We start from the raw sequence: 13,852 nt of genomic DNA on the forward strand, positions 1-13,852 counted from the left end.
GTTAGGTAATTTGTTAAAAGTCACAGATCTAGCAAGTGACCTAATGAATACTACTTAATCAGCACTTAGGCACACACAGAGGCATGCATACAACCCAACCAAAACCCCTCAAAACCCCACTGTGGGCCCTTTCTCAAGAGAATGGAAGGCATTATGATTAGAGTAATAAACTGAAGGAGGCAGAGGGCCCATTTGTTGCAAGTGTAGCTGTTATTTTTTAACTAATGATGATGTAAAGCTTTGACAGTTTTATTATGTAAACCCTAGAAGAAAAGTTGAAATTAATCAAGAGAAAGCTGTCCTCAAACATCTCTATGAAAACAAATGAAAGCAGGGGTTTTCAGACTTTTGGAGAGGAGGGGTAGAAACCTTCAAAAAATAAACTTTTAATTACACTGTTATTAACTAAAGTCCATAGTTGATTGAGATTTCTTTATTTTTTGCCTAATGTCTTTTTATTTTTCCAGCATCCCATCACATCACATTTAAGTAATCACATCTCCTTAGGCTTCTCTTAGCTGTAACAGTTTCTCAGACTTTTCTTGTTTTTTGGTGATTTTGACAGTTTTGACAAGTACTGTTATTTGTAGAATGTGCCTCCACTGAGATTTGTCTGATTCTTTTCTCATGATTAGATTAGGGTTATGGGTTTTTAGGAGAAAGATTACAGAAATAAAGTACCGTTTCAATCACATTCTATTCAGGGTACACCACTATGACTTACCACCGTTGTGGATCCTGATTGCCTGGTTGATGCAGTCTCTGTTGGGTTTCTCGCCTATAAAGTTATTCTCTCCTCTCCCTTTTCATACTGTTCTCTGGAAGGAAGTCACTATGAGCAACTCTCATTTCAGGAGTCAGAGTTATGTTTTACCTCCTTGAGGGCAAAGTGTCTACATAAATGATTTGAAATCTTTATGCATGGAAGATTTGTCTATTCTCTCCCGTTTTCTTATTCACTCATTTATTTATATCAGGACTTTTTTCTCATCCAATCATTTGGCTATGACAACTGTTCTTTGCATTTTTTTAGCTGCTGTTTTGTTTCTCTACCTTTGCTCCCTTGACCCATGCCTTCCATTTAAACTTTTGTGCAGCCAAAAATCAATCTGCTATTTGAAAACTTTCTTTAGCTTTCTTCTTTTCTTAAGTGCTTTTATTTTAAAAACATTTCTTACCATTCTGTGCCTCCTTGAAAAGAGATCTAAATTCTCTTCCCTGTCCTTTTATTTTATTTTATTTTATTTTATTTTACTTTTTATTTCTAACACACAGTTGCTAAGTACTAGATAAAGGTGACCCTTCACCCACAGTACTGGCAGTATCTTCTTCTGAATTGCATTTCACAACCTCATCTTTCTTGATTCAGGGCCAGGGAGTGGCACACACAGGCTTACAATAAAACCCACTATTTCTCAAGCTCTCCATAGCAAAACTGGAAACTTTAGCCTCCATCCAGTAGGTTAGGAGAGGAGGACAGATGGTCCTAAGCTCTCTTTGGCAGTGCTTAGTGCTAATCCTGCAGGTGAAACATGGGGCCTGGTGCCTCAGGTTAGCTGCTCACCATAACCAGGGGGTCTCCACTTAAGTGCCTGCACTTGAGACCCTGCCATCTGCAGCACCATCTGCAGCCCTCATTGCTGCAAGGATAGTAGGGTCCCATAGCTGCTGCTACTTCTCCCATCTCTGCTGCAGACTCGCCCATCTTGGATGCCTGGTAAGACCGGAGAGGGCCATGCATGTCCATTAGATGGAGTCCTAATGTGAGGCTACCCTTCATCCACTGTAGGTCTCTTCCAGATTCCTTTTGGAAACTGGAACTGGAAGGATCAAAGTATTAACTGGCCTCATATTGTGTAAAAGTTGAATATTTTCCCATGTTGGCTGGCTGGATTCTGCTCCCTTCTACCCTAACTTCACTTATTCCTACTCCCAAGGTACACTGACTCCAGTGACAATTTTCCACACTTTGTAAACTTACTAGGATAGGTCTGCAGAAGCAGCTCCTTTGTAATTTCCTTTTTCGATTGTGAGCATTGGAGATTCTGACCCTGTATTCTCACCTGTCAACGAAAGTTTGCTGCCACCAGTCCAATGCCAACAGGAATCCCCAGTCTGGAGTATGGTAAAAGGGGAAACTATTTAGATGTACAGTTTGTAAAATGGAAAAAATGTAACCTCCAGTGGAAATCAAAAGGGCTCTCCACTGAGACCAGGGGGGAGACCCACTTATATGAAGAAAGTGTCTATTCTGTTCTCTGATTGGTCCTTTTTTTATGCAAATAAGGAATCCAAATTTGCAAGTTTGTTGAGTCCAAATAGCATTGTCCTAATTGGTCAGGTTCACGTGTCCTGATTGGTTGTTATTAAGTTGCTCTGATTGGTCAGAAAGGTGCAAATGGGATATTAATGTGCAGTTCTGATTAGACAGGGTAGGTCTCAGCTCATAGATTGAAAGATGATTCCAGGAACTGCTTTATAAGGAATAGCTCAGCCAGCAGTAACACAGTGTGAGAGGCTTGGCAACTCAGTTTTCCACTTCTCTGAGAGGCCTCTTTAAACAGTGGCTTCCAGACTCTGATTATGAATATGAGCCTTGTTAACCACAAGGTGTCTTTTGAGGCAGGTAGATTTCTTCTTGGGGACAACAGATCTTCTTTGGCTTCGTAAATCAGCTGTGGAATCACTTCTGAAGATGCCCTTGAGACTCCTTTCCTGGATCACTTACTACAGAAGAAATATAGGTTCAGTATAAACTGCGTTTAGGAGAAAAATACAGGGAGGAGTTGTCAGTATTCATATTTTTCATGTTTCATAATAGTATTTTTGCTCCACAATTTATACCTTCAACTATTCACTTAAACCTCAGAGCTTTAGCACATTTAAAGTAGGTGGAAATAGTAATTCTGCAGGAAGTTATTGTCTGGCTATGCCAGCCACTGATTCCCTCAAACCCAGTGAAACCCTCCATCAGATGAGCTGAGATGTGTCACAATGGCAATTCGCACTTCTCTCCCAAGCAGATCAGTGTTCCTATGTTGGGAGTGGGGCCAGATGAGTAGCTCATTTGCACTTGCTCAGTTAAGTGTGCAGTTACTTGGGCTCAGAATAAAGCTTCTGTATTTTAATTTTATATGCTTTGCAAAAGCTCAGTCAGATTGAACAAGTTTTAATTAGCTTCACAACCGTGAAACCCATGTTTTTGTGTTTAAATATTCAACCTCAGTTTTGGCATTATTGTGGGGCTTTGCTGTACTTTCCTACTGATTGGGTAAATATCTGCCACTCTGAGGGCCCTCCTTACCTCAGGCCCTTTGGAGTCCTTCCCCTTGACTGCCTTCCCCAACCCCTTGTGTCCCAGCACAGTGTGAGGCCTCCAAGATGTGTCTCAGTGAGTGTCCCTTATGATCAGTGTGGGAGGTGCTGCTTGTTAAATATTTCATATTGCACCTGGTTCTATCCAATGTGCCCCCTTTTCTCGAATAACCCATTGTGAAAAAAACTCTTTAGCTGCTGTCTCTGGGCACAGGAAGTGGCCCTCTCTGTATCATATTGGCATTCTCCCCTCTCAAACTCTGGCTCTAGATTTCCCCATTCCTACGCCGCTTAAGTAGCATGGCCCACTTGCTACATCAGTGTTATAATGTTAATATATGTATGATTATGTTGACTTCATTCTTCAGTTCATGTTTTGGATTTGTCTTCTGCTCCTGTATTTAATCCCATTCTGCCTTTATCTCATGTTCTATTCATGACTACAGCTCTATACTTTAACATCTTTTTTTTCTTGGAGACTTGGAGAGTCCTACAATGAACCTCTTACTCTTATCCTACCATACCTTTCCTTTATTAATTTCTCTGCGTGGTCCCCCTGCTGCCCCTTTTTATCTTTTGTAGTCTTGAAACAAAGCTGAGTCATAGTCTCATTTCCTTTTACCAGCTTTCTTTTCCCACTTACTATTTCTTACTGCTCCTCTTCTTCATTGCTTAATATTAGGATAGTCATCTGTCTCATTCTCCGAACACCCACTGCAAGCTGAAATTTATCTTCTGTATTTTCTTCTGGAAGCTCTTCCAGAAAACCTCCCATTCTCTTATATACTTCCTCTCTCTCCCTCCAAAAAGCTCTTCCCTATATTCATTTAGACAAATGAAAATAACTCATTTGTTCCTCTTCCTCTTTCTTTTATATGCCCTTGAAATAAAACCAGCTTTGTCTACCTCCTGACTATTCTGTCCTGCCCTTGGGCAATCTGTTAACTGTAAGCAGTTGATGTTGTTTAGCTTTCACATTTACACCTTTCTCATTTACATTGGACCTGTATTACCAACTTCACATCACACTCAAGACTTTTGAATTAAATCTCAGGTGTCTTCCACTATCTCTCAATGGAATTATCTACCATGTGCTTAATCTCAAGTCCCCTTTTGAGATAATTTGATTCCACAGTAATCATCTCCAGGCCCGACTCCAAAATGGTCAGGATCTTTTGCTCAGGTTATTTAATACCTTGTGAAGCCTTTTAAAATAAATAACAAAGTCTCCTATATCTAACCTTACATGCAGAAACAATATCTGAAATAAATTCATTTTCTCTGCTGATCTGCAATGTTATGAAGACATTTGCTCCTAAGCATCCGAGTTATAGAAAACATGTTGAGTTTACTGAGTCTTTTCCAGGTAAATTCATAACTATGGTACCCAACCTTTGCTTCTCACTGGGTAGCTTTCCTTATCCCTGATACAGACAACTGGGAAGTGTGGGGTTGGGGCAAAGACAGGTGGCACTTAAGTTCTAGTTGGCCTTAGTGGGTTTGCATTCTGGCCCTGCCACTAGCTGCAGGACCTTGAACAATTAACTTCATCTATACTTCAGTTTCCTCATCAGCAAAATCGGAATGATAAAATGTCTACCTTTTGGTGTTGTTGGGACATGTAAATGAGATAATATATGCAATTGTCTTTAAAACAATTCTTAACACACAAAGTGTTCATTAGTTGTCAGCTAGTGCTATTATTGCTACACATCTTCCAATCAGAGTCCATGCATTGTTCTTCCCTCACTTAATTAGCCTAAGTTATTTTCTATTTTTTTTTCATCTCTCAAGTCCTTTAGACTTTACAGAAATACCTCTTTTTCCTCTTCCTCTTCTACTTCCTCTAGTTACCCTGCCCTTACTTTTCCACATCTTCCTATGAATCTTTTCCTGTTTGTGCTTGACAGGTGGCAACCACCATCCAATCAGACAATCTAGGGAGAAGAAAAAAAAAACATGTGGACACCAAATGTCTGAGGATGACTCACTATTGTAGAGGCATCCCTCCCTCCTACATGCAAGCTTCTATGTTTAATTTGCACAATATGCCTTAGGGGGGTGAATGAGGAGAAAGTCAGGTGCTTTGACAAACACAGAGGCTTAGGGTAGAGCAAGATCAGAAGATTGTCATCAGGGAAAGGACATCAGGGTTGGGTGGGACATGGGCCATCCTAATGGGAAAAGGGATGAGGGTCAGTACCCACTCATCCCTGTGCCCAGTGAATACCCATTGAGCCTGGGAGTGGAGTGCTAGGGCAGGCACAGGCCATAGAAAGATCAGTCCATCAAGACTGTCCCGGCCTCTGGCTCCAGACAGGTAAATCCCCAGGGGCTGACTGCTCTTCATTCTCTGCTACTTTCCTTCCAAATTCTGTGTGATTTGTGACCATCTCTACCTTATAGTTAATATGAGGGTTTCTTGCGTGTCTACAAAAAGCCCATTTAGTCTTTTAAATTTAGAATGGATATTCTATTTATTATAATAACTCCTAAAACCTAGCTCCTCAAGTTAAGTTTAGCTGACAAATATAAATCATTTTTGTAAGTGTAGCAGATTTTAGCAATCACCTTTAAGGGGTCTTTGATACGTGGCCCCAATTTACAAATATTTTAATTCTAATATTCTAATAATGAGTTAAATAAGGATGTAAGTGCTCCTTATTTAGAATAGTATGAAAACTTGGGAGCTGTGGGCAGTGGGCACAGGAACTTGGGATGGGAGAGGGTCAGAGGGTGGCGAATACTAGGGAGGGGCACTTCAGCCAGGACTTAGAAGAAATGACTGGACCTTGCAGGATGTCAAGCAAGAGAAGCTCTGTTTTTCAGCCACCAGCATTACCACTTCTCAATGCCTGGGGCCAGTCACTGACCAGTGACTTCACATGTGCAGATCTGAGTCACCTGTGAGTTTATGAACAATCCAAGTGACCAAAATGAATAGGGATGAAAAGGAGTCCTTAGTTAACGGACCAAGAAACAATAGCTGATAAAAGAGATAATTTATATTATTGAGCACACTTTGCTTATTAGGCTTCCTAATGCTGTGAGGTCAGCATTATTCTCATTTTTTGGATGTGGAAACTATACCTCAAAACCACCTTTCTAGTAAGTAGTGGAGACTGGATTCATTTTGTATCTTAAATACTTATATCTGTCTTGTTAAAAACTATTTATAAACATCTTGCAAAAGTGTTGCAACTGTCTAATCCAAATTGGATCTTGTGACCTTTTGCCTTTATCATCTCTCAGCCCCTAGTCCACAATGACTTTTTCCAAAACTGCCAAATCAGACTCATTATCTGAGTCTCCATGGAGTAAAAATAGGCAAGTCTAATACTGAGAATTTCTTAGGAGGAAAACTACAGGAAGCAGCTGGTTCTGCTATTACTATAGTTATTGCAGTCGCTGAAACAAAGCAGAGATTTGCAAACTTGGAAATGGAGGAGGCCTTTAGTGGCTCAGCTGGGACCCTAGCAACTCATATTAGCAATGCTATTGGAATCCCACCCAATGAGGCCTAACAGGGAGGGAAGGACGGACATGTAAGCTCTACAGGTCCCAGAGCCGTTGGGTCCATGAACAAACTCATTTGTCAGTTTTTGTCTCCCGCTGGGCATGCTGCCCCTTTTAAAAGCACATTATGAACTTGGAGAGAATGTCTCTTCTTTTCAAGCATTCATGGGGAATTACAAAAATATATGATGTACTAGGCCTCAAATTTCAAATGGAGAATTGTGCGAGCCACATTTCTTGACTACCAATGAGACAAAATTAAGAATGAATAACAAAAGATTAAAATAAGACATCTCAATTTGAAAAATTTTAAGTACTTTTCTTATTGGTAAGGACATAATTGGGAAAGAAAAGAAAGAAAGAAAGAAAGAAAGAAAGAAAGAAAGAAAGAAAGAAAGAAAGAAAGAAAGAAAGAAAGAAAAAGACAGAAAGAAACGGAAAAAAAAATGGAAGTAACCTGTAAAACAATGTCGTAGAATCCATTTTCTGCTTATGTTGTTGACTCCTGATTTGAAAATTAAGCTTTTAGAAGTTGGCATGCTCCTGAAAGAACTAACTTTTTAAATTCGAGTACCGAGTACCGACTGGAGATCTTATGATCGAATAGTGTTAAAGTACTTTGGAAATTCCTCCTAAGTGGTTACTCATGTGTTACTAGTCAGGGACGCTCTGGGCCTACTTCAGGTGTTTGAGGGAGAGTTCTATAATTGGTTCTGGATCCCTTTGTCTGTGGTTGCTATGCAACATTAAAAAGGTGAGAGGAGGCTCCTTGTTTGTAAAGGGTTTCCAGTGAGAGCAGCTCACCCTTAATGGTGATATTCTGATTTGCAGTCTCTTCTTCATCGCAAAAGTAAATTTTCTTATCAGATTAAAAAGATTAGTGTCTATCGGTACATCTTGAGTGCTCAAAATTGAGGAGAAATGTATAGAGTGCTGGACAGTGCAACAGTGAACTGACTGCACCCATTGTGGGAGGTGGGAAACCTCATTTACTCTCTGCTACCACAACTTCTTAACCCACTGAGGTAGGAGATGGCAGAAAATGCAGAGAAAATTAGCTGGGCAATGGCCTATGGGGAAGCTAAAAAACCTTATAGGTACAGTGACCACGCCTTCTGTATTGAATATTGATGTTACAAGTGTGAGCGTGAAGCTGGACTTTTGGAATATTTGAAGTATATGGTTTCCTCATTCCATGAAATCTTAATAAGGAATTAAATTGTGTCCTAAGGAGAATAAAGTCTGGTAGCTGTGCTTGAGGAATCTTGAGGAAGTTGAAAAGTAGACTAATGATTTTAGAAATCTAAGAAAATGAATTTGAAGAGAAGGGCTTAAAATTATTTTTTTATTAAAAATATTTATTGTAGAAAATTTGGAATATATAAGATAATATAAAGAAAATAAATTATCTGTAATCTCACTACTATGAAGTAACATCCTGGTATTTTGTGTTTTCTAATCTTTTAAAATTGAATATAGTAAAATACATATAACATAAATTTTTTCATTTTAATCATTTTTAAGTGTACAGTTCAGTGACATTAAATACATTCACATTGCTGTGCAGACATCATCACCATCCATCTCTAGAATTCTTTTCATCTTTCAAAACTTGTACTCTGTACTCATTAAACATTAATTCCTTATTTTCCCCTCTCAGCCCCTGGCAATCACCATTTTACTTACTGTCATACAATTTTAATAGAACATATCATTTTTATTTAAAATTAAAATTAATATATAGAGATTTGTGTCCTGCATTTTAAAATTAATATTATATCCCTCACATCATTATTCTTGCCAGTGTCATTTTGCAATATAGTCTACTATATGGATATTCCTTTTTTTCTCTTTTTCTTTTAAAATTGCCCATATGTAGACTAGTACACAAAGTTTTTGTAAGAGAAATTCTGTAGAGTGTTTTAAGTGACACCATAAAATTAACAGCTGTTGAAACATGTTTGACAAAACAAGATAAATTCTGTCACTTAGTCACATGGCTTCTTAGTTTCCTATTTTGATAGAGAAGCTACACTTGTTAGAATAAAAACAAAAGAAAAATACTTAACTAATCTATAACTTAGTCAATTTTCTGTGACCATCTTAATACGATAAATATGTGTGCCATCATTGTATATTTTTTCTAGCATGATTATTTAAATAGTAAAACAGTGGGTTGTAAAACACAAAGGGATTTATAGGTATGAATAACATTACATTTCCTAGAAGAGTTATAAGATTTTTAGCTTTACTTCCACTATTTCTTGTTTGGAACAAATTTAGACTAAATGCAGAAATACCTGGGTGGTTGCTCTTAGCCCAAAACACCAAGAGGAAAACTTTCCACTTGCGACATGAGAACAGGAACACAGGAAAGTCTTCCTTTGGAGGCTAAGACGACAAGGCAAAGGACTGGTTTGGGCTCTGTCCACTCCCTCACCCCCTGGCTCAACTGTTAAGGTGTTAACAATCGTACTACAGTGGTATTGGGATCTCCGTTTGGTGGGCATCCGGCCGCTTGTTCCCCGGGGCCTGGTTCCCCCTTTCCGGGAACTGGAGCACCTCTCCAGAGGGAAAGAGTCAAGCTTATAGCTGTGAAGAAGGTGAAATAGAATCCCTAAGTCCTAAACATCTAGTTCCTTCTAGGGCCTCTTTCCTTAGCAAGCCCTTTCCTAGGACCCTGCACTATGAAAAGAACAAAGCATTTTTGTCCTTAAGACCTTAGAAAAAATACATGCCAGTTTAGTCTGCTAGGTTCCAAGCATGTTAAAGCAGGCCAGTGCTAATAATGTCTTGCCTTCCCAGAAATAGTAGGTTTCCGCCAGCACTGTCCTCTAACGTGGAGACCTCAAAGTATTTAGTAGGATTGAGGCCTCTCTTCATGTGTTAATGCCACAACATTGCCAGTGTTGTAGGGGCATTACCCCAATCCAGGGAGATCTTTTTTCTTTGAAAGTTGGCTTTCCTCTCAGGGTCTGTTTTTATGGGCTACCAACAGTTTTCCTGGGCTTCTGGCTAGCAGACAAAAATGGCTGTGCCCATTATGCCAGCCTGCACCTGTTCTTCATTCCCTTGCTTCCCCTGCCTGGCTCAAACTTTTACAGTTCATGCAAGAGGCTGACTGTGACAACCTGCTAGTCATTTCCCAATCCCAAATAGAGAGAAGAGCTCTTCCAGAAATGGTTTCTGGACACCAGCCTCTTTAATGTTCCACCTTTTCCATCTCTTCACTCTAGGTTACAGAGCCCAAGCCTTCTCACTGGGGCTCGCTGGAGGCACAAACCCACTCCAGCAGTTCAGTTCTGCTCATCCCAACGACCCCATTTCTGTCTCATCTCCAAAATATTTCATATAATAGAGCATCTCCAAGTGCCTATAAAATAATCTATGAGCAGAACTATGGTCTCTAATGCTTTTTCTGATGCCTTGAGGAGAGCATCTGCAAATGTGCTTTCCCAAGCCCTTTTATTGAGCTGACTTGTGCTGAGCCTCTTCTATGTTGGCTGAGGCTGCAGATAACTGTTCCTAACTCACATGTGAAGCTTTGGAGTGAATTCGGAGTCTCTCTGGTCTAGAAACTGATTTCAATAACCAGAGAAGCCAAACTCTAAAGGCTCAATCTCAGGACAGAACCTATCTTTCTTGGCTCCTAATCAGTTCCTGCCTTCCCTCGCTCTGTCTAAAGAATAAATAAGCAATCACAAAACATCCCAAGAATTAGGTTTAGAAATGATTTCCTCCTCAGGATGCGGTCTGCATACAAAAAGAAACCGAACAATATCAAATAGAAGGATGAAGCAAATGATTGAATTTGAAAGCAAGTTTTGCTCCACAAAAACTGTAATGGAACTATGGTTGGATTTTTTCCACTTAAAGAAAAGGAAAAAAAATATTAATAGTGAAAAGGAAATGATCTGATTTGATAAAATGTTTAGTCTAGAGGACTACCACATGTAAAGTCTGATGCAAAGTTGCCTCTGACTTCCTGAATATATTATGCCTTTGAGTATATTGTTTCTGATTTTCTATAGGTTTTAGTTTCACTTGCTATGTTTCTTTTTTTTGGTATATGTTAAAGCAATTTATCCTGAAAACTAGCCAGTTTTCAATTGAATATCTTTAGAGGTTACATTAATTCAGAGGTGTTGTGAAATAATTGGCTAAATAATACAGCTTTCAATGGAATATATGCCCAGAAAACTTTGAATTAAAAGATTCTGCCTCAAAATATCTATTATTTCCATAGATGAATACATCGTTTTCTATTTTTGTAGGCATTTCCTGTTTAACTCTCACAAATTCTGTGATATTGGTGTGACTATTGTTTTATTGATTCTTGTACTGGGATAAGCCAAAGCTCGGCAAAATCAAGTTCTTTTTCTTCTCCTCCACCCTACCCCCTCCCCTTGCCCCAAGGTCACTATGAAAAGCAGGAATAAAATCAATGTTGGCTGCCTCCCAGCTTAATGTTCCATACCTTGGGTCAAGCCAGATCTTAGAGCACTTTTTATTTACCTACTCATTTAAGCAATCTAATTCTGAGTCAGGTAAATATGCTTGAGCCAAATTAAAACCAAGTATTTAATATGCTTATTTTCAGAATGATTTTATTTACAGTAAATGTTTTCCTGTTTTGCCTGTGATACATTATGTTCTTAGCAGGGCAAAGAAGTCTATTTAAACAGCCCTATCTGGTGATTTAGTCCATTTTCTTTGCATCTGATAACATCTGACAGTACCCAAAGTTCCAATCCTGAGTGATTCACATGATGCACAATGTTGCCCTTGTGTCATTTTTTTTTTAACTGGGACTGTCGAATAGGATTTGGGCTAAGGAGTTTCAACAAACCTAATAGTAAAATCTTAGATTTGGGAGAAAATTTAATAGGTCATTTAATTGAACTTCCTACTCAATGCAATAATCTCTTCCATAGTGTACCTGACAGTGACCAATACCCTTTGCTCCCCAACACCACTAGGGACAGGACCCTCACAATAAACAAGGCAGCTCAGTTCACTTTGAACACTGAATTGCTGGGAAGTTCTTCCTCATGCTGTTATGATGAACTGAGATTTTGTCTCTCTATAACTTTCATCCATTAGTACTAATTCGGTCATCAGATGACAAATTATAGTATCATCCTACAATTCAAATTGACCATAACATTCAAATTCTTTCATATGATGAAAATGTAAATACTTCTCATACTGCCTCCTAAGAAGAAGACTTTTTTTATGGTAAACATTTCTTGTTCCTTTAATTGTTCCTTCTCCTTTTGTGGTTTATGTAATCGAGATTCTGCCAGAGGCAAAAATCTAACTCAAAGTGGCTTAAGTAAAGAAAAAAATAGTACTGGCTTATGTAACTGAAAAGTCCAGAGGAAGAGGTGGCTTTTGGACCAGCCAATGCCATCAGGGCCTGGTCTCACTTGCCGTCTGTGTCATTCAGAATCTCATTGGAAGAGAGAGGCTACATATCATTTGAATAGGGAAGGTTTAATCTAAAGAATTATTAACTATAACGGGATTAGAGTAAATGAGGGATTTGCTAGCAAGAAATAGAGTTCTAAAGAATTCAGGAATAGCAGATACAAGGAGCAATACTCCACCTGGGGCTGAGATAGAGCACCTAAGAAAGAGCCAGGCACCCCTATCCTCCCACCCCAAGTTTAGATCCAGACCTTGTTGGAGAGGGCACAGCTATGTCTCACTGATTGACAGACAAGTCACTGTCATGGCATTTCAGAAAGTACCCCCTGGAACTTCCTGTGAATTCATGCTCAAGGATGCTGGAGAAAGCTGTAAAAGAGAAAGTGTACCTGAGGGAAGTGCCAGGATAAACTGCTGGCCACTAGGTGCTGCTGGCACTGAAGGAACCAGATGTTAGAGAAGCCATTGATGCTGGAAAAGCCAGACATTGGAGCAGGGACCTGCAGTCCCAGTGAACACACTGGAACCAGGAAACAAAACACTTTTTTTTGTGCTGTGTTTCTCCAGTGCCCCATACTGACAAAGTATAGCATCATGACAGTTAGTAAAGAAAAAATATTTAAGGGCCTGCTGCATTTTTGTGGAGCAGACAATAAAGGGTAAGTTTGGAGCTTAGAGGTAATAATCAGTTTGATAACTGACACACCACCTTTACATTGTGTTTCTCTCTTTAGGCTCCATATACACTCTTCTTAGGATAGCAAGATGACTGTCAGCAGCTACAGGCTTTTATCCCTTCCTTTTGGTGACTTCACTGTAAAGAGAATACTTCTCTCCCCCAGTATTGTACCAGATTAAGTCTAATTGACTCTAGTTTGTCAAGCTTGTATCACAGGATCCAGGTGGCTCTGTTGCTCTGATTGGAAAGCCCTGAGGTTTCCTACCCCTGGAGTAACTCTTATAAGAAGGCAAAAATAACACTGGTAGTAGTTAGGAGCAGAGCATATGGGACCAGAGAAATCTAATTCAATTGCCTCTCTTTGTTCACTTGTAAAGTGAAAACAATAACACCTATGTCTACAGCATAAACATAGAGGAATGGAGCAAATTTTGTGTTCTTTAGTAGGTAGATAAATCTTAGAGAGAAGGAAAAGAGTGAGGTGATCCAGACATGCACGATTCGTTTTTCTAAACTCCCCCCAAAATAAGCTATTCTTCTTTCCCAGGGCAAGAATAAGTGAGGGTGGGGCAAGAAGACATAAATGTGATTCTAGCAGATTCACATTTCATAGCTTTTTTGTTCTCTTAACCAATTGGGTTTACCCATTAAGACTGTAGTCAACCAAATGTTAGCTTCCCTCTTGGAGGAGGAGGCCAGGTGTCCATTAGAGCTGGCTCTTGCCTTCTTAAGGCTCCCTCAGTTCCAACCACAGATCCTTTGGGTTATTTCCTGGGCACTTGTACTATTTTAAGTTTGAATTATTCCCAACATTTAAATAATAGGTAATATCACACACATATATATAACAATCCCATTTTCGAGTTCTTTTGGGGAAAAAAAAATTAAGCAACTTGCCACCCTCATTTTCAC

This window comes from Rousettus aegyptiacus, unplaced genomic scaffold (genome assembly GCF_014176215.1).
Source record: "Rousettus aegyptiacus isolate mRouAeg1 unplaced genomic scaffold, mRouAeg1.p scaffold_m13_p_15, whole genome shotgun sequence".
NCBI classification, from domain to species: Eukaryota; Metazoa; Chordata; class Mammalia; order Chiroptera; family Pteropodidae; genus Rousettus; species Rousettus aegyptiacus.